This window comes from Chiloscyllium plagiosum, unplaced genomic scaffold (genome assembly GCF_037043375.1).
Source record: "Chiloscyllium plagiosum isolate Xiang-an unplaced genomic scaffold, Cpla_swu_hap1 HiC_scaffold_36, whole genome shotgun sequence".
Classification (NCBI taxonomy): Eukaryota; Metazoa; Chordata; class Chondrichthyes; order Orectolobiformes; family Hemiscylliidae; genus Chiloscyllium; species Chiloscyllium plagiosum.
Window position 1 is genome coordinate 35,122,853 of NW_028270174.1, and position 21,992 is coordinate 35,144,844.

The following is a 21,992-nucleotide window of genomic DNA, read 5'->3' on the forward strand; positions in this document are numbered from 1 at the left end:
GTCCACTTTAGGCACTACCATGTTTATACATCCTTCCAGTGAAGATGGAGAATAATTATACACAAAGTGCCTCCTTCTTCATTGTCCTTGCTTCTGTTTGTCTAATAGCTATGGAAGCAGGAGTATGAAGAGCAAAAACCTATTGCACTGATTGTCTTCCCTCTATCCCTCTGCTTTACAGCACAATTAAGACAGATATTCTATACTAGCTCTGAAAGTGTGACCAGGAACAATAGCATCATATCTTTGCATTTGTAGTCAACTTTATCCTCCAGCATTTCTTTGGTTCACCACGTAGCCTGGGCATTCAGAGTGATGGTTATTTTATAAATCTCAAAAGAAAAATGATTTAAGACTTTCTATCAGATTAAAGGTGCAATATAAATTAAAAGTTGTTTTTGCTGAGTTATTATCATTCCATATTCCTTTTTGTATCTCCTTTCCTCAACTGGAGGAATCCATGATTTAAATAAAAGAGAAAATAGATAATAAAGGATTGGATGCTGGTGCGGTGTGGGGTGTAGCATTCCTTTTAGAGTCATTGAGTAGTAGAGATGTACAGCACAGAAACAGATCTTTCATTCCAACTCGTTCGTGCCGACCAAATATCCTAACTTAATCTCATCCCATTTGCCAACACTTGGCCCATATCCCTCTAAACCTTTCCTATTCATATACCCATCCAAATGCCTTTTAAATGTTTCAATTGTACCAGCCTCTACCACTTCCTCTGGCAGCTCATTCCATACATGTACCACCCCTTGCTTGAAAAGGTTGCCCCTTAGGTCCCTTTTATATCTTTCCCCTCTCACCCTAAACCTATGCCCTCTAGTTCTGGACTCCCCAACCCCAGGGAAAAGACTTTGCCTATTTATCCTATCCATGCCCCTCATAATTTTGTAAACCTCTATAAGGTCTCCCCTCAGCCTCCGACGCTCCAGGGAAAACAGCCCCAGCCTGTTCAGCCTCTCCCTGTAGCTCAAATCCTCCAACCCTGGCAATTTCCTTGTAAATTTTTCTGAACCCTTTCAAGTTTCACAACATCCTTCCTATAGGAAGAAGCCCAGAATTGCATGTAATATTCCAAAAGTGACCTAACCAATGTCCTGTACAGCTGTTACATGACTTCCCAACTCCTATACACAATACTCTGACCAATAAAGGAAAGCATACTAAACATCTTCTTCACTATTCAAGGAACTATGAACCTGCCCTCCAGGGTCTCTTCGTTCAGCAACACTCCCCAGGACCTTACCATTAAGTGTGTAAGTCCTGCCCTGATTTGCTTTTCCAAAATGCAGCACCTCACATTTATCTAAATTAAACTCCATCTGTCACTCCTCATCCCATTGGCCCATCTGATCAAGATCCCGTTGTAATCTGAGGTAACCTTCTTTTGGTAGAAACATTTAAAAATTATTGTCAAACCCAAACCCTAATTCTACAATTGAAAGAGGCTGATAGCAATGCACCTTTAACAGAAATGTTACCCGAAAGAAGTACTCAAACCTTTTAACCACGTATTCGTCCCTTGTGTGACAGACAAAAGACAGTGTCCACTCAGACTTTAATTAAACAAACCCTTCTTTATTTACCTCATTAGGTACCAATACTTAATATCAAACATGCCTCTTATAAGGTAAAATGGTGCCAGAATGTTGAGCAGACCACCATCTAACTTCCCTTACTTTGTCAGTAAGAAATTGCAGATCACAGCTTATTGGACAAGTCCCAACATATCCTGCCTACATTTTTAACATAGGTCAGAGTTTAAACTAGCTTGGCCAAAATTTCCAGCATGCTTAATTGTAGCACTTAAACAGTCTCATAGGAATTTCTCCAGCTGGCCACCTGACCACAGGAATTGGAATCTTAAATTTAAGTGGGAACATTGCAAGCACTGAAGTTTCACAACACCATAAGGATTACCATTAGATTGTGGCTGTGAACATTTTGGATTCTATTATTTACCGATATAAAAGATTCTTTTTCTGGGAAAAGTTATTAGAAGTCTACTGAAAAACAGTATTTTGCTTTTGTAGCTAGAGGTAAGAGTGACAAAATGAGAGATGGTAACCGTAATGTGCTGATGCAGCACAGGGTATTTCTTGTACTGCACTTGATCACATTGAGCGATAGACATTCAATGTGAATGTGCAACCTCCTTGTGAAATAAAGTAAGGCAGAAAAATGAAAACAGCAAAATGTATTGAACATGAGAATATGCAAAAGAACAAATAAGATAAGAGCAGCATGTCATTGTACTATCCTTAGATTTCCAAAAAGGCATATGATAAGAGGCCACATCAAAAGTTATTATGGCAAAGAAAAGCTCATGGTGTTGGGTAACAGGTTAGACTGGATAGGGATTGGCTGGCTGGCAGTAAACAAAGATTCTGTCGAAATGGGTCCATGCCTGATTGTAAGGACATGGTGAGTGGAGTCTCTCAATGGTCTGTGCTAGGCATTTAACAATTCACATTCATGACTTAGATGAGAGGGGCCAAAGCACAGTGGCTAAATTTGTAGATGTCATAAATTTAGGTAGGAAAGGATGTAATGAAGAAAACATAAGAAATTTGCAGATAGAAATAGTTAAGTTGAGTGAGTAGACAAAATCTAGCAAATAGAGTTGTAGAATGTGGGACATATGAAGTTGTTCACTCTGAACTTGCGCCAATTCCAACTAGACCTCACAACCAAGGACATCTTCCGTTCCGCACCCCTCTCTGCCTTCTGCAAGGACTGTTCCCTTTCCCTTTCCTAATCTTTGGTTCGCGCCACTCTCCCCACTAAATCCCCACAAACCACCAGGGTATCTTCCCCTGCCACCGAAAAAGATGCAATACCTGCTGGCACCCCCCCCCCCCCTCACCTCCATCCAGGGTGCCAAAGTCCTTTCAGCTGAGACAGAGGTTCACCTGCCTCATTGCCAACCTAGTTTACTATATCCAGTGCTCCCGATGTGGTCTTCTCGACATCGGGGAGAGCAAGCGGGAACTAAGGGCACATTTCACCGAACATCTCAGCCAGGCCCACAGGGGCTGACCTGACCTCCCAATTCCCCTCCTGTTCCCTCTCTGACATGACTATCCTCAGCCTCCTGCTTGTCTACTAAGGAAAATGAAAATGCAGAGAATTACTCAAATGGAGAATGGCTGCAGGATTACAAGGACAGGATAAAGGGTTAGGTCTGGGAAGGATGACTTTCCAAGGATCATAGAGTCATCGAATCATAGAGTCATACAGCACAAAGACAGGCCCTTTGGCCCAAACTGGCCCATGTCGACCAAAATGCTCATCCACACTAACTCCATTTCCTGCACTTGGCCCATATTCTTCTAAATCTTTCTTATCCATGCGTTGTCCAAATGCCTTTTAAATGTTGTTAATGTACCTGCCTCAACCACTTCCGGTGGCAGCTCGTTCCTATGCATACCACCCTCCGTACAACAAAGATCCCTTCAGGTTCCCTTTTATTCTTTCCCCTCTAACCTTAAACTGATGCCTCTCGTCCTTGATTCCCCAACCTTGGGAAAAAAGACTGAATGCATTCATCCTATCCATGCATCCATGGTCTTATACATCTCTAAAAGATCCCCACTCATTCTATTACACTCTAAAGAGAAAAGTCTGAGCTTGTCCAAACTTTCCCTATCACTCAGACCCTCCAGTCCTGGCAACATTCTTGTAAATTTCTTCCGCGCTCTTTCAAGTTTAATAGCATCCTATCTATAGCAGGCTGACCAAAATTGAACACAGTGCTCTAATGCAGCCTCACCAACGTCTGTACAACGGCAACATAACATCCCAACTTCTATACTCAATGCCCTGACTGATGAAGGCCAGTGCACCAAAAGCCTTTTTCACTGCTCTGTCTACCTGTGACTCCACTTTCAGAGAACCGTGCACCTAACCTCCAAAGTCCCTATGTTCCATTATACTCATTAAGACCCTGAAACGCCTACCTTGACTTGACTTTCCAAAATGTAAGACCTCACACTAATCTATACTAAAATCTATTTGCCATTTCTCAGCCCACTTCCCCAGCTGATCAAGGCCCTGTTGCAATTTCTGACGACTTTCCTCACTGTCCATGATGCCACTCATTTTAGTATATGGGTGTAGGACCATTTGGCGCAGCCATGTTGGTGCGAGCGATTTGGCACGGCCGGTTTGGCGCCACCCATTTCGGCGCAGACCCATTTCGGCGCAGACCCATTTCGGCGCGAGCGATTCGGCGCAGCTCTTATTTATTCCTTTTCAGGCTTACTTACAAGCATTAATGAAAGCAATAAAAGGAAAGATAATGTTTATCCTCTTCAGTAAAAATGTTAAAAAGAAAATATAAATGAAACAAATAAGGCAAATACAAAATTGTTGATGGCATTTTAACGGGTTTTATTTTATTTTAATAATTTGTATATTAATATGTTTTATTTTAATATATTTTAATAATTTTAATCATAGTTTAATAACTACTACTAAATAACTACAAAGCATTTGTGGGTGGCCCGGTGGCACAGTGGTTAGCACTGCTGCCTCACAGCGCCTGAGACCCGGGTTCAATTCCCACCTCAGGCGACTGACTGTGTGGAGTTTGCACGTTCTCCCCGTGTCTGCGTGGGTTTCCTCCGGGTGCTCCGGTTTCCTCCCACAGTCCAAAGATGTGCAGGTCAGGTGTATTGGCTATGCTAAATTGCCCGTAGTGTTAGGTAAGGGGTAAATGTAGGACTGTGGGTGGGTTGCGCTTCGGCGGGTGGGTGTGGACTTGTTGGGCCGAAGGGCCTGTTTCCACACTGTAATATAATCTAATTTCTGCGCCGAAATATATTTTTTTAATTTTAGTATATTTTAACAATTTTAATAATTTAATAATTTTAATAATAGTAGTTTAATAACTACTACTGAATAACTACAAAACAGTTCTGCGCCGAAATGGGTCTTCGCCGAAATGGGTTGCGCCAAACCGGCCGCACCGAATCACTCGCGCCACTCCAATTTTAGTATCATCAGCAAACTTACTAATCACGCCTTGTACATTCTCATCCAAATCATTGATACAGATAACAAACAGTAATGGGCCCAGCACTGACCCCTGTGGGACACCACTAGTCACAGGCTTCTAGTCCAATAAGCATCCTTCCACTATTACCCTCTGTTTCCTACCATCAAGCCAATTTTGTATCCAATTTGCCATCTTGCCTTAGATTCTATGCGATTTAACCTTCCAGAGCAGCCTACCACATGGAACCTTATCAAAGGCCTTAATAAAATCCACATGGACTAGGTCTACCACCTTATAAAAGTGAGATGTGACTAGATTGAAGTGTATAAAGTCCTCAATGGCATTGACAAGGTAGATGTGTTAAGGATGTCCCAGTTGAGGGTAAGGCCAAAGCTTGGGGTCACTGTTTTAAAATTAGAGCTCACCCTTTTAGAAAAGAGTTGAGGAGAATTTATGTTCTGTGAGGGTATGTACAACTTTCTTTCACAGTCGCTGCATCACTTCACTCATCATATCCTTCCAAATAGACATGGATATATTTATACATAGTCTCTGTTAGGAGCCAGCTTGCTAATCTTCTATCCAAGCCAATATGTTACCCCTATACTTAGATATTTTGTATTCCGTCATAGTTGGAACCATTGTGGCACTTTATCAAATGCCTTTTGGAAATACTAGTACATTGTTGTGGTTCTGTTCGCCGAGCTGGAAGTTTTTGTTGCAAACGTTTCGTCCCCTGGCTAGGCGACATCATCAGTGCTTGGGAGCCTCCTGCGAAGCGCTTCTTTGATGTTTCCTCCGGTGTTTATAGTGGTCGGTCCCTGCCACTTCCGGTTGTCAGTTTCAGCTGTCCGCTGTAGTGGTTGGTATATTGGGTCCAGGTCGATGTGTTTGTTGATGGAGTTTGTGGATGAATGCCATGCTTCTAGGAATTCCCTGGCTGTTCTCTGTCTGGCTTGTCCTATGATAGTAGTGTTGTCCCAGTCGAATTCATGTTGCTTGTTGTCTGCGTGTGTGGCTACTAAGGATAGCTGGTCGTGTCGTTTCGTGGCTAGTTGATGTTCATGTATGCGGATTGTTAGCTGTCTTCCTGTTTGTCCTATATAGTGTTTTGTGCAGTCCTTGCATTGTATTTTGTACACTACATTAGTTTTGCTCATGTTGGGTATCGGGTCCTTCGTTCTGGTGAGTTGTTGTCTGAGCGTGGCTGTTGGTTTGTGTGCTGTTATGAGTCCTAGGGGTCGCAGTAGTCTGGCTGTTAGCTCTGAGATGCTCCTGATGTATGGTAGTGTGGCTAGTCCTTTTGGTTGTGGTATGTCCTCGTTCCGTGGTCTTTCTCTTAGGCATCTGTTGATGAAGTTGCGTGGGTATCCGTTTTTGGCGAATACCTTGTATAGGTGTTCCTCTTCTTTTTGCAGTTCTGGTGTACTGCAGTGTGTTGTGGCCCTTCTGAATAGTGTCCTGATGCAGCTTCGTTTGTGTGTGTTGGGGTGGTTACTTTCATAGTTTAGGACTTGGTCTGTGTGTGTGGCTTTCCTGTATACCCTTGTAGTGAATTCTCCGTTCGGTGTTCTCTGTACCATCACGTCTAGGAATGGGAGTTGGCTATCCTTTTTTTCTTCTCTCGTGAATCGGATTCCTGTGAGTGAGCAACATGAGCAAAACTAATGTAGTGTACAAAATACCATGCAAGGACTGCACAAAACACTATATAGGACAAACAGGAAGACAGCTAACAATCCGCATACATGAACATCAACTAGCCACGAAACGACACGACCAGCTATCCTTAGTAGCCACACATGCAGACAACAAGCAACATGAATTCGACTGGGACAACACTACTATCATAGGGCAAGCCAGACAGAGAACAGCCAGGGAATTCCTAAAGGCATGGCACTCATCCACAGATTCAATCAATAAGCATACTGACCTGGACCCAATATACCAACCACTACAGCAGACAGCTGAAACTGACAACCGGAAGCGGCAGGGACAGACCACTACAAACACCGGAGGAAACATCAAAGAAGCGCTTCGCAGGAGGCTCCCAAGCACTGATGATGTCGCCTAGCCAAGGGACGAAACGATTGCAACAAAAACTTCCAGCTCGGCGAACAGAACCACAACAACGAGCACCCGAGCTACAATTCTTCGCACAAACTTTGAAAACTAGTACATTGACAGGCCCCCCTTTATCTACAGGATACGTTACACCTTTGATAAATTGTCTAATAAATTAGTTAAATATGATTTCCCTTTTACAAAACCATGCTGAGTCTTCCTGATTGCCTTGAGATTTTCTCCATTCTTGGCTATGACTTCTTTAATGATCCTGGGGAGGGATGCATGGTTGATTTTTTTTTTCTATTTTGTCTGTTTACATATTTGTAAATAGGCCATAACTTCCCATTATAGATGCCAAGCCATTGGCCTGCCTCTGCAAACATTTTGATCCTGATTCACCGTGCAGGTATCACTTTCAGCCTCATCTCCAAAGCCCACAGAATGTCCATTTAGAAGCTGGTCTTGCTTTGATCATGTTAAGTACTGAGTTTTATTTAATTTTGTTTGAGAAAGAAATCACTAATACCGGTCACCAAAGGCTAGATTTACATATTTTTATCACGATTTGGAGACTCTGGTGTTGGACTGAGGTGGACAAAGTTGAAAATCACACTACACCAGGTTATAGTCCAACAGGTTTATTTGAAGCCATTAGCTTTCAGAGGGCTGCTCCTTTACCTGATGAAGGAGCGTCGCTCCGAAAGCTAGTGCTTCCAAATAAACCTGTTGGACCATAACCTGGTGTTGTGTGATTTTTAACTATATTTATCACGGCAGGGGTTGTGTAGGTTCACAGCTTGATTGATAACTCCAAGCATTTGTTAATTAATTAGCTGCCCTTTACATAAGGTTATGATCACAAATGCTTATTTTTATATAGGATTAAGCACCATACTGAATGAACAAACATTAAGGATTTTTTTTTTAATGGAGTTTTTTTTATTTTATCCCAATATGCTTTCTGAGATTTTCCCATGGTTCACACTCTTTAAGTTGACATGGAGGATGTAAAGGCATAGTTTGATAAAGTAATAGACATGAATTTGCATGAAATTGTGAAATGGACTATAAAGGGTATTGCAAGTATGGGTTCGCATGTCAGAGCACGGAGAATGGATGGAGGCTGGAAGGTTTCTATTTTAAGAAAGTAATTAGGACACAGTCAGAGAAAACCAAGGTGGGCCTTATATCCTGCTTACCTTTACATTCAAGGTGGGCCTTATATCCTGCTTACCTTTACATTCAAGGTGGGCCTTATATCCTGCTTACCTTTACATTTGGGCATTAGCCCTTCCTGAAGAAGGGCTAATGCCCGAAACGTCGATTCTCCTGTTCCCTAGATGCTGCCTGACCTGCTGCGCTTTTCCAGCAACACATTTCCATCTCTGATCTCCAGCATCTGCAGACCTCACTTTCTCCTTTACATTCAATAGTCCTGGTGGCCAGCTCAGATCTGTAACTGGGACAGATTTTATCCTGCACCCTGCAATCAGAATGAAGATATTTCCATGCTGGCACTTTAGCCCCAGAAAGGGATACAGTGAGCTGGGAAATTTTGCTTATCCACTTAGTGGCTTGTTTAAATAGAACCCTGAATGATCAATGTGGAAATTCCAACACCAAAGAAACGATAACATGGAAAAGAAAACTGAACAATTTGGTGAAATAACTTGTGGTTTGATCACATTGAAATATTTATAAATTGAAACAAAGTATTCTCATGCCTTTTTATTGCAACAATGGTGGATTTTGCAATGTCGTTCAGACTATTGAGTATAAATTTTAAAGACTGGCAGGGGCTGGACAGTTTAATTGGAGCACAGTAAAGACATTAATGGCTAAAAGCAATCTAAATTATAGTTGTACTTTACCAACTTGTGTTTCCCTAAGTATAATGGCCAGTTAATTAAATCAGTACAGGTTCAGCACAATAATACTCTACGCAAGTTCAAGCCTTGGTTACTGGACTTATTCTGAACAGATCTTTTTGGAATGTGTTTATGGTGAGGTGAAGAAATTGGGGTTCTGATGTTATAGTACTTGGGTTGGATGAAGTATGAAAGGCCAGGGAGGAAAGCAGGTCGACCTCATGATTTCAAAGCTGAATAATTCTTCAGCCCAGCATAATGATCATCTTACCTGCTGTAAATGTTTCCATGTTGCTATATAAATACATGAATAATTACAAGGTAAAAGCAAAATCCTCAAATTAGACAGCATGGGTGTTTATAATATTGCTGAGCTTATTTTACAAACAAGACTGAAATATCTTAATGTACAATTTGCACATCTGCATAGGTTCTCATACTCCCAGATGAGGCTTATATATTCAACACTGGTGTGCTAACTAGGCTTGAAAGATGTATGACATCTGAGCAGAGTTTCTGTCCACTTGGGTTTAGTCAATCAGACTTCTGCTAGTCTGGTGAAGAGTTTTACTTTAGGTCAATCTGTTGCCAGCAATATTTTGCTCATTCAGAAAAAGGCCTGAAACTTAAGAAATTTCATTTTTGAAGAGTTGGAGCAGCCTAGATTGCTCCATGTAAATCCACAAAACAGCTTCTGACTACAGCAGCCATACACTGGTCTCCATCTCATTTGCACTTTCTCCTTGTGGTCCACACTGCCTCAGTGCCAGCTACAGATAATGAGAACTTGTTTTCGTGATTACCTTTGACAAGAGCAACCTAGAACACCAGAGGGGAAGAACACAATTTGCGGTATTTCATTGAGTTATTATATAGAGTCAGAGCAATCCTGGGACCTGCTCCTGTTCCACTAGCATTGCTTCACTGAGGGTATGGTGAAAACTGGAGTCACATTTTTGAACACAAAGGGTTCCAAACCAAATGAAATGCCATTGATAGGCTGTGGAATGTGACAGTTGGAGAGTTGTGAACTCTGGAAGTCCATGAAATTTCCCAGCTCTATGGAATGTCCTGGCTTTACTATTGATCCAACGTCTGCCAGGATAACCCTGTTCATTACACTTGATACAAAGTCTTGTCATTCTCATATCACCATCTGTTTCTTCACATGGATTGTACCCATATGAACAGGTACACAAATATCAGTTATTTGTGGATGTTTTTCTGGCTGATATGGGTTCTGCAGCTCACTCCCTGGTGTGAAGGGAACTGACAGGATTTCTTCATCTGTTGGCGTTACACATTTGCCAGAATGTAGGGAAAAAAAGTGTGATGTCTGTCTCCTTGACAACAACAGGTAACTATTACTTCTCAATGCCAGACAGAAGGACAATGATGCACAAGCCTGTTACAATTGGCTCATGGCGAAGGCAGGATTCAGGTCCTCCATCCTTCTGGGAAGTCTCCAGTTGTGCTGACCTTTTTGTATTCTCTCCTCAACAACATCCCCTCCCCTCCCCCACCCAATTTTATTTTTCATAAAATTGACATTCCTGAGGAAGAGACAGAGTCAGAAGCTGAACCCATGAGGATCTTCAGTGTGAGGAGGGCACAGACAGCTGTTGGAGAGATTTATGAGACATACTCAACAGAGAGACTTTTAGTAATGTCGGATCATGTTTTAGCTTTCCAACATCTGCAATAAGCAGGTTTCTTTACCTAATTTCCAACTCGGACCCTTGAGAACACTCCATTCATCATCAATGTAGCAGTCCTGTGAGGATAGCAAGAGCACAAATGTTTTTCCGTTTCAAACCATCTTTATGTTTCCACCCAAAAAGTCATGAAGAACATAGATTTTAATATATATATATAAAATGTTTTGGAACTGTATGACTAAAATTTAGTTAGTTTAACCACTCGTGTTATTTTGTGTTTGGTTTTGTTCTTCTTTCTAAGTGCCATCATAGCTCTCTGGAATGTGAAATGTTGCTCAGTACAAATTAGACCCATGAAGTGATGTTTCTCTCAAGCCTGTGATGACCCTTATGAAACTGCCCTATCCCTGGGTTTATAATCTTTACAGCATTGATCAGCTGACATTTATCTTAAACAAGTTAAAAATTCAAGAAGAATAATCAGAGAGTTCTGCAGTGCTCTTGTCCAGAATGGGAGCACAGGATTATAATATTGGTTATCATTCTGGGACAATATCTCTGGGTCCTCCACAGGAATTATCTTGAATATATGGCAGTCACTGAAGTGGTACTAAAATGAACACACTGAAATCTGGCTGAAATTGTTCTTTCTTTCTCTGCTTTCCAACAGCTTGAATACTGCTAATTAAAGTCAGTACAGAAGAACACTGAAGCAAAAATTGGTCATTTAACCTCTCAGCCTGTTTAGCTATTCTGCTTGACTATGGCTGATTTGTATATAGAACCATTGAGACTTCTGTAATGGCCATTTACTTCAGTCTGACAATGATGGAGTGGCTGAGACCTGGAGCAGAGCCGGGAAGGTTGTTGGACTAGGGTACCACACGTACGGTCAGACCATGTGTAGAAGCCCCTGCGCAGATCTACTGCAATGTAATGTTTATCTGTAATCTGCTTATCTGACTGTAATGTTTATCCTTCGAACTATGTCTTATTTCTAACTTATTCTGTGAATCATTGTAAGGTAATGTAACTTTTTTTTCTTCTTTTAAGCAACTAGATGGGTATATGAATAGGAAGGATTCAGAGGGATAATCCGCCAAGTGCTGGCAAATGGGACTGGATTAATTTAGGATATCTGGTCAGCATGGATGAGTTGGACTGAAGGGTCTGTTTCCATGCTGTAGATCTCATGACTCTATGACTTATTTTGTACCTAAGTACTTTGTACCTAAGATGGAGCCATGCTAGCTGCCATTGTAAACTTCACACTGTACTCCTGTACTTCTGTACTTGGGTACACATGGCATTAAAACCTAATTCTATTCTAATTCTGAACAGAATTATGGGAGGGATCACCAGCTTACTATCACATTCTCAAGGGCTACCAGGGACACACGGCAAACAAGTGAGGAAAGATTGACAAGAAACTAAGTGGAACTGCCATTAAAAGGGTGACAGCAACATTCACGTATCCAAAACAAAGAGGCAAAAGAATGGCACTAATGTTATTGTGAGCAATCATAGGCATACTAACTACTTATGAAGGAAAACATGATGCCAATTGAAGAAGAGTGTTGTAGCCATCAGTAAGAGAATCCATGTGGATAGAGATAAGATATAATATCAGCTTGTCGGAACAACTTACTGCAGGTGCTGGAATCTGTACTGGAGACAATAAATGCTGGAGATCACAGTGAGTCAGACTGCATCCATGGAGAGAGAGCAAGTTAATGCTTCAAGTCCAGATAACTCTTAATCAGAGCTGAAGTGAAGTGTGGAGGGGACAGTAGGCTTGCTGTCTCTCCATGGATACTGTCTGACATGTTATGATCTCCAGCATTTGTTGTCTTCAAAGGAAAATTGTATTGGTAACAGGGACACTTCACAATGAACAAGATAATATCAAATGCAATGACAGAAAAAGCAGAAATGCAAAATAAGTACGACTCTTCAGTACTTACAGAAAAACAGAATGGGTCCAGGTGCACATGACATCAGGTGAAGAGACGAGAAATTATCTACTTACATTTAAAGTTTCAAAAAGCTAAAATATTGAATAACCTTAAAGACTGGTTTAGATGGATAGGTTATCACTTTTAGAAGAATTAAGAGAAGAGATAGCAGAGGGATTAGTAAACATTTTTAATTTGCAAGATGCAATTCCAGACTGAAAACTAATTAATCTTATGCCGATATTTAAGAAGGGAGATAGAACATGTCTCAAAAGCTTTTGACAGTCATCTTAATGTTTGTGCCAGAAGAAGTAGTGGAATCCAAAGTGAAAGTGAGAATGGAAAAATATCTAGAAACCAAAATAATAATAATGGATAGTCAGTATGGAATTAAATAGAAAATGTCTTGGATGACAAGCCTTGTTGATATTCTTTGAAGAGTTTGGAGAAAGAGTACATAAGGCATTGTAGTAGATGTAATTTATCTGGATTTTCATGATGCTCTTGATAAAGTGCCACTTAGTGGACTAAGGAATAAAGTCAGAGAATGCATAGTTAGGAATAGCAAAGGCATACCTGGCTTGATTTAGAACAGAAAAATAGCGAGTAGGGGTAAATTGTAGTTATGCAGAGAGGCCAAAGGAGGGAAGTGGTGTTCTGCAACTGTAGTTCATAATTTATACTCCTGATTTAGACTTTGTATCTATCACATTTAGCATGATGACAGTGCTACACTACATGATGACCTCAGGTATTCTCAGTCTACTCTGCCTCATAGGAACTATATTGTGGTCACTGCTACCAGTAATGTCATGAATCTGCAACAGTTAAATTGACAAGGATGAGATTTGTAGGTTTCTACCCTTGTGTGGTTCTCTCTAAAATACCACATCCAGACTGGTAGGTATTTCCTTAAAAGCTCACAAATCTTGTTCAATACTGTACACCAAGCTACTCTTTATAATGTACATTGAATTCCCCCCCCCCCCCCCCCAGATAGAGTACATTTTATTGTCCTCAGCACCCTCAATGTTTTTTCTTGTGTTTGTGTTTAGCACAAAGGAGTAATGCATCATCAGAACTGTGGGAATGATAGTTGGTGATAAATAGCTGGAGGCTTCCTTGCCCATATTTGACCTGGTTCTCAGAGACTTCATAGAGAGAGTTAATGTTGGGGACTCCCAGAGCCACTTATTCCACCGTGTCTTTTGGGTGGTTGGGCTTTTGGCTTCAAGGAATGATTTAATGCATGTAACTATAATAGGCCCCTGCTTTCTAGTCTGTGGTTCAGCTGTTGTAATTTTGGTACAAGTTCTAAGATGTTATTGAGGGGGACTTGGCAAGATCAACTAATAAGGTTCTTTTGATATTCGATCGCAAATTGTGGGCATCAGTGACTAAGCCAGCATTCACTGGTCATGCCAAATCATCTTTGGGAAAGTGGTGTTGAGCTGCCTTCCTGAACTGCAGCAGCCCACTGCAATTACATAGACTTTCAGTGCTGTTTGGAAGGGAATTCCAGGTGTTTGATCCAGCAAAAGTGAAGGAAAAATAATAAAGCTCCAATGTGGCTTTGAGGGGAACTTCCCCGGTGATGATAGTCTCATGCATCTGCTATCCTTACTCTCCCAGGTGATAGAGATCTTGGGTTTGAAAGGTACTGTCAAATGTGTTGCTGGAAAAGCGCAGCAGGTCAGGCAGCATCCAGGGAACAGGAGAATCGACGTTTCGGGCATAAGCCCTTCTTCAGGAATGAGGAAAGTGTGTCCAGCAGGCTAAGATAAAAGGTAGGGAGGAGGGACTTGGGGGAGGGGCGTCGGAAATGTGATAGGTGGAAAGAGGTCAAGGTGAGGGTGATAGGTCAGACTGGGGTGGGGGCGGAGAGGTCGGGAAGAAGATTGCAGGTTAGGAAGGCGGTGCTGAATTCGATGGATTTGACTGAGACAGGGTGGGGGGAGGGGAAATGAGGAAACTGGTGAAATCCGAGTTCATCCCTTGTGGTTGGAGGGTTCCTAGGCGGAAGCTGAGGCGTTCTTCCTCCAACCGTCGTTTTGTTGTGGTCTGACGATGGAGGAGTCCAAAGACCTGCATATCCTTGGTGGAGTGGGAGGGGGAATTGAAATGTTGAGCCAAAGGGTGGTTGGGTTGGTTGGTCCGGGTGTCCCAGAGGTGTTCTCTGAAACGCTCCGCAAGTAGCCGGCCTGTCTCCCCAATATAGAGGAGGCCACATCGGGTGCAGAGGATGCAATAGATGATGTGTGTGGAGGTGCAGGTGAATCTGTGGCGGATATGGAAATTTCCTTTGGGGCCTTGGAGGGAGGTGAGGGGGGAGGTGTGGGCGCAAGTCTTGCACCTCCTGCGGTTGCAGGGGAAGGTGCCGGGAGTGGAGGTTGGGTTGGTGGGAGGTGTGGATCTGACGAGGGAGTCACGGAGGGAGTGGTCTTTACGGAATGCTGATAGGGGAGGGGAGGGAAATATATCCTTGGTGGTGGGGTCCGTTTGGAGGTGGCGGAAATGACGGCGGATGATGCGCTGTACATGGAGATTGGTGGGGTGGTAGGTGAGGACCAGTGGGGTTCTGTCCTGGTGGCGGTTGGAGGGGCGGGGCTCAAGGGCGGAGGAGCGGGAAATGGAAGAGATGCGGTGGAGGGCATCGTCGACCACGTCGGGGGGAAATTGCGGTCCTTGAAGAAGGAGGCCATCTGGGTTGTGCGTTTTTGGAACTCCTCCTCCCTACCTTTTATCTTAGCCTGCTGGACACACTTTCCTCATTCCTGAAGAAGGGCTTATGCCCGAAACGTCGATTCTCCTGTTCCCTGGATGCTGCCTGACCTGCTGCGCTTTTCCAGCAACACATTTTCAGGTCTGATCTCCAGCATCTGCAGACCTCACTTTCTCCTCAAGCTACTGTCAAAGCAGTCTTGGCGAATTGTTGCAGGGCATCTTTAGTTGGTACACATTACTGCCACTATGCGGAGTGAAGGCTTAAGGTAATGGATAGAGTGTCAATCAAGTGAGCTAATTGACTCTGGATTTAGTTGATTTTGAATGTAGTCGGAGATGCACTGATCCAGGCAAATGGAGAGTATTCTATCACACGCTTGACTCTATAGCTTTGATGAAGTATGTGAGGCTGATGTATTTGATGAGGTTAGACCACTACTTTGGACGAACAGAAGCAACAACATCGGAGGTAAGATGATGAGCTCTCATTATTGGAGACCATCGACCTGAAACATTAGCTCTTGTTTTCCTCTGCAGCGATGCTGCTAGCCAGGCTGATGGTTCGCTGCATTTTCAGTTTCTATTTCTGTTTTGACCAGAACAGATTTGTAGGTGTCATTAAAGCTGTTTTACAACATTTTGCTAAAATATGCAAACTTTAAACTTAACGTTGCAGTGAGGGTTACCAGATCACCCATGACCTCAATAAATAACACAGCAGACTTGATGGACTGAATGGCTCACTTGTGCTCCGACATTGTACGGTCTTATGGTCTTGTATTCTGGCTTCATCAGCCAGTACGTAGCTTCCTTAGCTCTCTGCATGTGGCCACTTCCAGACAACGGGCATGACGCACAAGTGATTGATCATTTCCTTCCTTCAGTGTACTGTATAGTGTAGCTGCTATTGCTTTTCCTGATGGATCTGTTGAAACGTACATTTTCACATGTGGTTGAAATGCCACAAGATCTGGTGGAAATACTATCTTTGCTTTCAATGTGTCAACTGCTGTTTGCTGCATGGTTGTCCTTTCCTATTGCATATTCTTGATCAGTAGCTTTTGAAGAGATTTCATTATCTTGCTGTTATTAGCAAAAAACAGTCACAAAAGTGCATAGCACCATGGAGCAATATCAATTGTTTCACATTAAACAGAGGTGGAAGTACATGAGTGGTTTTGATACAGTCATGTGTCGGCAATGCACATTTCTCATTGCTGAGTATCAAATTGTTATAGTTGAGTTAACACTGCTGATAACTCAGTAATCATGTTATGCTTTGTCCATTCATGGACAACAAGTCATCTGGCAAGACTGAAGAAATAATCTTCTACTCTGCATTACATGCTTAATTTATTCCATAGGACACTTTGTGGGACTCAATCATACCTACCTGAATGACAATAGCTGTAAGATATGGACTTTGCTCTTCTAGTGATATCCACAGTTAGCTCTGCCACATAATGGATGCAAAATATTGTTGATGCAACAAATCTGAAACAAAGACAGAGAACGTTGGAGAAACTCAGCACTTCTGGAGACAGCATCTCAGCATCTGTGGAGACAGAAACAGAATTAATATTTTGAGTCTAGTATTATTCTTCCCCAGCACTGAAACCATAACTCTGCCACATGTCACTTTGGGGAAAGCTGTGGAGTCATGAAATGGTAATGGTAATGATAGCATTTGGATCATAAAAAGTTGTCTATCTGGAATGAAACCTTTGTCGAATGCTTTAAAATTGATGTATAGTCTGAGTTCACCATTTATGCATTGTGCAAAGTCTAGATTCAACACCCATAACCATTAGCCAATGTTCTCAAAAATATTGTTAAAAATCACATAACACCAGGTTATAGTCCAACAGGTTTAATTGGAAGCACTAGCTTTCAAGGTGCTGCCTCTTCATCAGGGTGGTGAATGAAGAGTGCCTGCTGAAGAGGCAGCACTCAAAAAGCTAGTGCTTCCAAATAAACCTGTTGGACTATAACCTGGTGTTATGTGATTTTTAACTTTGTCCACCCCAGTCCAACACAGGCAGCTCCAAATCATCTCAGAAGTATTGAGTACTTGTAATCATTTTAGTGGCTGTGACCCCTAATGAGAATTGCAAATGGCAACCATCTCACATTTTTAGAAACTGACAGAATTGATATGTTGATGCAAGGAATGTGACAGTGTCTCTTAATCTCCCCACATCCAGGAAATAAAGGAGAATATTGTTGTGCAAAGTCTGTTTCCATCATCATGACAATCATGTGTTTATTGGTGGAGTCTTGCAATTTTGAAGGCAAGCCTATCGAAAACATCATTCTTATAAGTCTTCTGCCTTTGACTACATATAAGGGGAATCTGTGTCAACCCAGCATCAAAACTATGATAATTGCCAGAACCAGAATAATTGAGAGTCATCATAAGTTTGAGAAGTGTCTGTATATAGAAGTGAGAGAAAACTGTGAAAATGCCAACAGCATATCACTCAGTATATAATTATGGACAAACTGAGAGTTTGTATTGTCTGATACATAACTGTTCATGATAGAATACACAGACTCATTATCAAAAGTAGACTCCTGCAAGTGTAACACCAATGGAGTCTCTTCTTTAACAAAATCAGAAATTGCTGGAAAAACTCAAACAGGTCTGGCAGCATCTGGGAGAGAAAGCAGAGTTAATGTTGGGTTCAGTTATCCTTCTTCAGAACATAATTTGCAGCATCCAGCTTATCCTACATCTGGAATTCTTTGGTTTCTTGTTTCATGAAGTCTCTTCTTTAACCTGCACACCTTTGTGAAATGATTCCATGTTAAACATGCGCTACAATTTTTGCCCTCAAGCTAAATGATACTTTGTGCACCAATGAGCACTTATACAATTTGGGCACATGTTTGAATGTATATGACTGTGAAAAGGTCACCATTCTCTGATGGAATTTATATCACTCAATGCTCACAATTTTATTTGATCCAAAGTTATTTTCAAGAAGACTTACCACTTCTGAAAAAGTAAACATGTATTCTGTAAACTGCTCAAATACTTGCTGGTCTTCTTCTCTGAGAAAATGTATGAGTTTCATTTTCATGCAGCTCACTGTGATACCTAGACTGAAATCTATCAACCCTTCCAATGGAAAGAAAGGACAGATGCACAAATTGAGAAATTTAAAGTACTTTCCATCATTTTAATTGTCATTATTTTTTATGCCACAGAGATATGTAAAGATGATGAACTCCTGGCTATATGCTAGAACAGGGGTTTAATCAGTGCTTTGAATCACTGGTTCTCATGTTTCCAGTTGCTTGTCCACAGTTTAGTTTTTGTTTCTAAGTCAATACACTTCGGCTTAATTAATCACACAGTAAAGAATGTAGTCAACAGATAAACGCAATCAAATATTGAATAGTGAACAAGTGATCACTAGCTTTGTCTCATTTAAATCTCTCAGAGCCTCTGGTCACACCTCCAGGTAGTAAGCAGAGACATAGAGGGCAGCTTCCTTTTTCCTGCAGTTAGTGAAACTGCAGAAATTACGACACTGTTCCGTCGATCTGATCTCTACCATTGCAAACCAGCCCTTCGGCAGATTTGTTGGGTTATCCAAATGGACTCTCTAATTGGCTGGGAATCCAGTTATCCATCTCAGATAAGGTAATCAAATAAATGCCATCCAATCCAATCAAGTGCTCACCGACAGAATTTCTGGAACACAGTCACTTTAAAGTATAAATGTTTTATTTAATCTGCCTTTATAATTAGCTGTTCTAAAAGTAAACAAATCATTATGAGCACTTGGGAGAAAGTGAGGATTGCAGATACTGAAGATCAGAGTTGAGAGTGTGGTGCTGGAAAAGCGCAGCAGGTCAGGCAGCATCCAAGGAGCAGGGGAATCGACATTTCAAGCATAAGCTCTTCATCAGGAATGAGACTAGTGGGCCAAGGGGGCTGACAGTTAAATGGGAGGAGGGTAGGGCTGGGGGAAATGTAGCTGACAATGTGATAGGTAGATGAAGGTGGGGGTGAAGGTGATAGGTCAGAGAGGAGGGTGGAGTAGATAGATAGGAAGGAAGATGGACAGATATAACAGGTCAAGGGGGCGGTGCTGAGTTGGAAGGTTGGATCTGGGATAAGGTGAGCAGAAGGGAATTGAGAAAACTGGTAAATTCCACATTGATCCTGTGTGGTTGGAGGTTCCCAGTGTGGAGGATGAGTTGTTCTTCCTCTAGGCATCAGGTGGCTAGGGTTTGGTGATGGAAGAGGCCCAGGACCTGTATGTTCTTGGACAAGTGGGAGGGGGAGTTAAAGTGATCAGCCACAGGATGGTGGGGTTTATTCATGCATGTGTCCTGGAGATGTTCTCCGAAATGTTCTGCAAGTTGGTGTCCTGTCTCCCATGTAGAGCAGACCACATCGGGAGCAACAGATACATGAAATAACATGTGTGGAAGTGCAGGTAAAACTCTGATGGATGTGGAAGGCTTCTTTGGGGCCTTGGATGGAGGTAAAGGGGGAGGTGAGGGCGCAGGTTTTGCAATTCTTGCGGTGGCAGGGGAACATGTTGGGAGGGGAGAGTGGGTTGTTAGGGGGCAATGACCTGACAAGACAGTTGCCTTCTGATAGTGGGCACTTTGCTGATATAAGAACTGAAACTGAAAAGAAAATATTACCCAGGCAGAAAAGAGAAAAAAAAAGAGAGAATGAATCAATGAGAGATAAAATACTAATAATGATGATGGAAAGAGGAAATAAAAGAAATGCATTTGAGTGTGATGACATTGAAAATAAAATTAAAAAGTAGCAAAATTATAATCAAGCGAAATAAAGATTGCCTAATGAAATGTGTGCCAGATTTGGAAATAAATCACAAATGAGACTTATGAACTAGAAGGTGAAATCTGACAGGTAGAAATAAAGGGATATGACAATCAAGATATGAGATTTATCCAGAGCCTGTCAGGAGCAGGCTAGAAGAGGGACAGAGGAGGGTCTAGGTGGACAGAGGAAGTACTTCAGTAATACCATCAAGGCCTCACTGGTAAACTGCAGCATTCCCATAGACACCTGGGAATCACTGACCCAAGACCATCCAGAAGGAGAAGCATCCAGGAAGACATCGAGCACTTCAAGACTTGCCATTGGGAAAAAGCAGGAGCCAGGCGAAAACAGTGTAAGGAGCACTTTGCCACAACAATGCCCCACCCACCATTTTCCGTGACTACCTTCTTTCCCAAATGTAATCAAGCCTGCAGAAGCTGTAGCAGACTGTACAGCCACCTCCAGACTCACCCTGAGAGTGGAAGAAAGTCATCCTTATCTGTGAGGGACCACCAGTAATGACGATGATGATGATGATGAGCTAGCCATAGAATCATACAGCATGGAAACAGACCATTTTGGTCCAAACAATCCATGCCAAATATAATCCCAAAGTAAACGAGTCCGGCCTCCACACTCCTGGCCCAGATCCCTTCAAACATTTTCTATTCATGTACCTATCCAAATGTCTTTTAAACATTATTTGGAGGTGCCAGTGTTGGAAAGGTGTAGACAAAGTTAAGAGTCACACAACACCAGGTTATAGTCCAACAGGTTTATTTGGAAGCTCTAGCTTTTGGAGCGCTGCTCCTTCATCGGGTAGCTGTGGGGCAGGACCATAAGACACAGAATTTGTCACAAAAGATTACAGCGTCATGCAGCTGAAATGATATATTGAACAAACCTAACTTGCTGTTAAATCTTTCATCCTTTAGAGTGGGTTGCGGAATTCGGTTCATTAAGATATAAATCCCAGAACTTCTTTTAAGTCACATTCTCAAGATAACTTGAAGTTTAAACAAAAAAGGTGAAATCTCAGCCCAGACAATGTATTAAAGGTATGAGGTTAGACTCTGTTTGTATCCCAACCTTGAGTCAGTCTGATTCTATTTCCAAAGTAGGAACTCATAAAATGTTACGTGGATTGGCTGCCTGCATTGGCTGCTTGGATTGCATGCTTTTTGAGCAAAATACAATGTATCTGTAAATATAATACTGCAAGTGCAAATTCACTCCATAGACTTATATGTGTGTGTGCTGGCATGACAGAGAGTGTGAGTGTGTGCATGTGAGTGTGTTTGAGTATGAAGGTGCATGAGAAAGTGTGTGATTGTGTGTGTGATCTCCACCCTTCAGGCACTCTGCCTGTATTCCTGATGAAGGGCTTTTGCCCGAAACGTCGGTTTTACTGCTCCTCGGATGCTGCCTGAACTGCTGTGCTTTTCCACCACACACTCTGGTTTCCAGCATCCGTGGGTGGCACAGTGGTTAGCACTGCTGCCTCGCAGTGCCAGAGACCCGGGTTCAGTTCCCGCCTCAGGCGACTGACTGTGTGGAGTTTGCACGTTCTCCCCGTGTCTGCGTGGGTTTCCTCCGGGTGCTCCGGTTTCCTCCCACAGTCCAAAGATGTGCAGGTCAGGTGAATTGGCCATGCTAAATTGTCCGTAGTGTTAGGTAAGGGGTAAATGTAGGGGTATGGGTGGGTTTCGCTTCGGCGGGGCGGTGTGGACTTGTTGGGCCGAAGGGCCTGTTTCCACACTGTAAGTAATCTAATCTAATCTGCAGTCATTGTTTTTACCCTGTGTGCATGCTTGGCAAAGTGTGTGTGTGGGTGTGAGAGGATGTGTGCATGGGTGTGAATGTGGGGCATGTATGTATGTGTGTATAATAGACGTGTGT

General features: G+C 42.2%; 1 long non-coding RNA gene across 1 annotated transcript in view; it reads left to right on the forward strand.

Moving 5' to 3' along the window:
- The first annotated feature begins 18,900 nt into the window (after nucleotides 1–18,900).
- Nucleotides 18,901–21,992, forward strand: part of LOC148139925 (uncharacterized) — a 70,915-nt gene continuing 67,823 nt past the window's right edge. The window contains exon 1 of the long non-coding RNA XR_015753227.1: nucleotides 18,901–18,929. This is a non-coding gene — a long non-coding RNA (uncharacterized LOC148139925). The remainder of the gene's footprint in view (nucleotides 18,930–21,992) is intronic.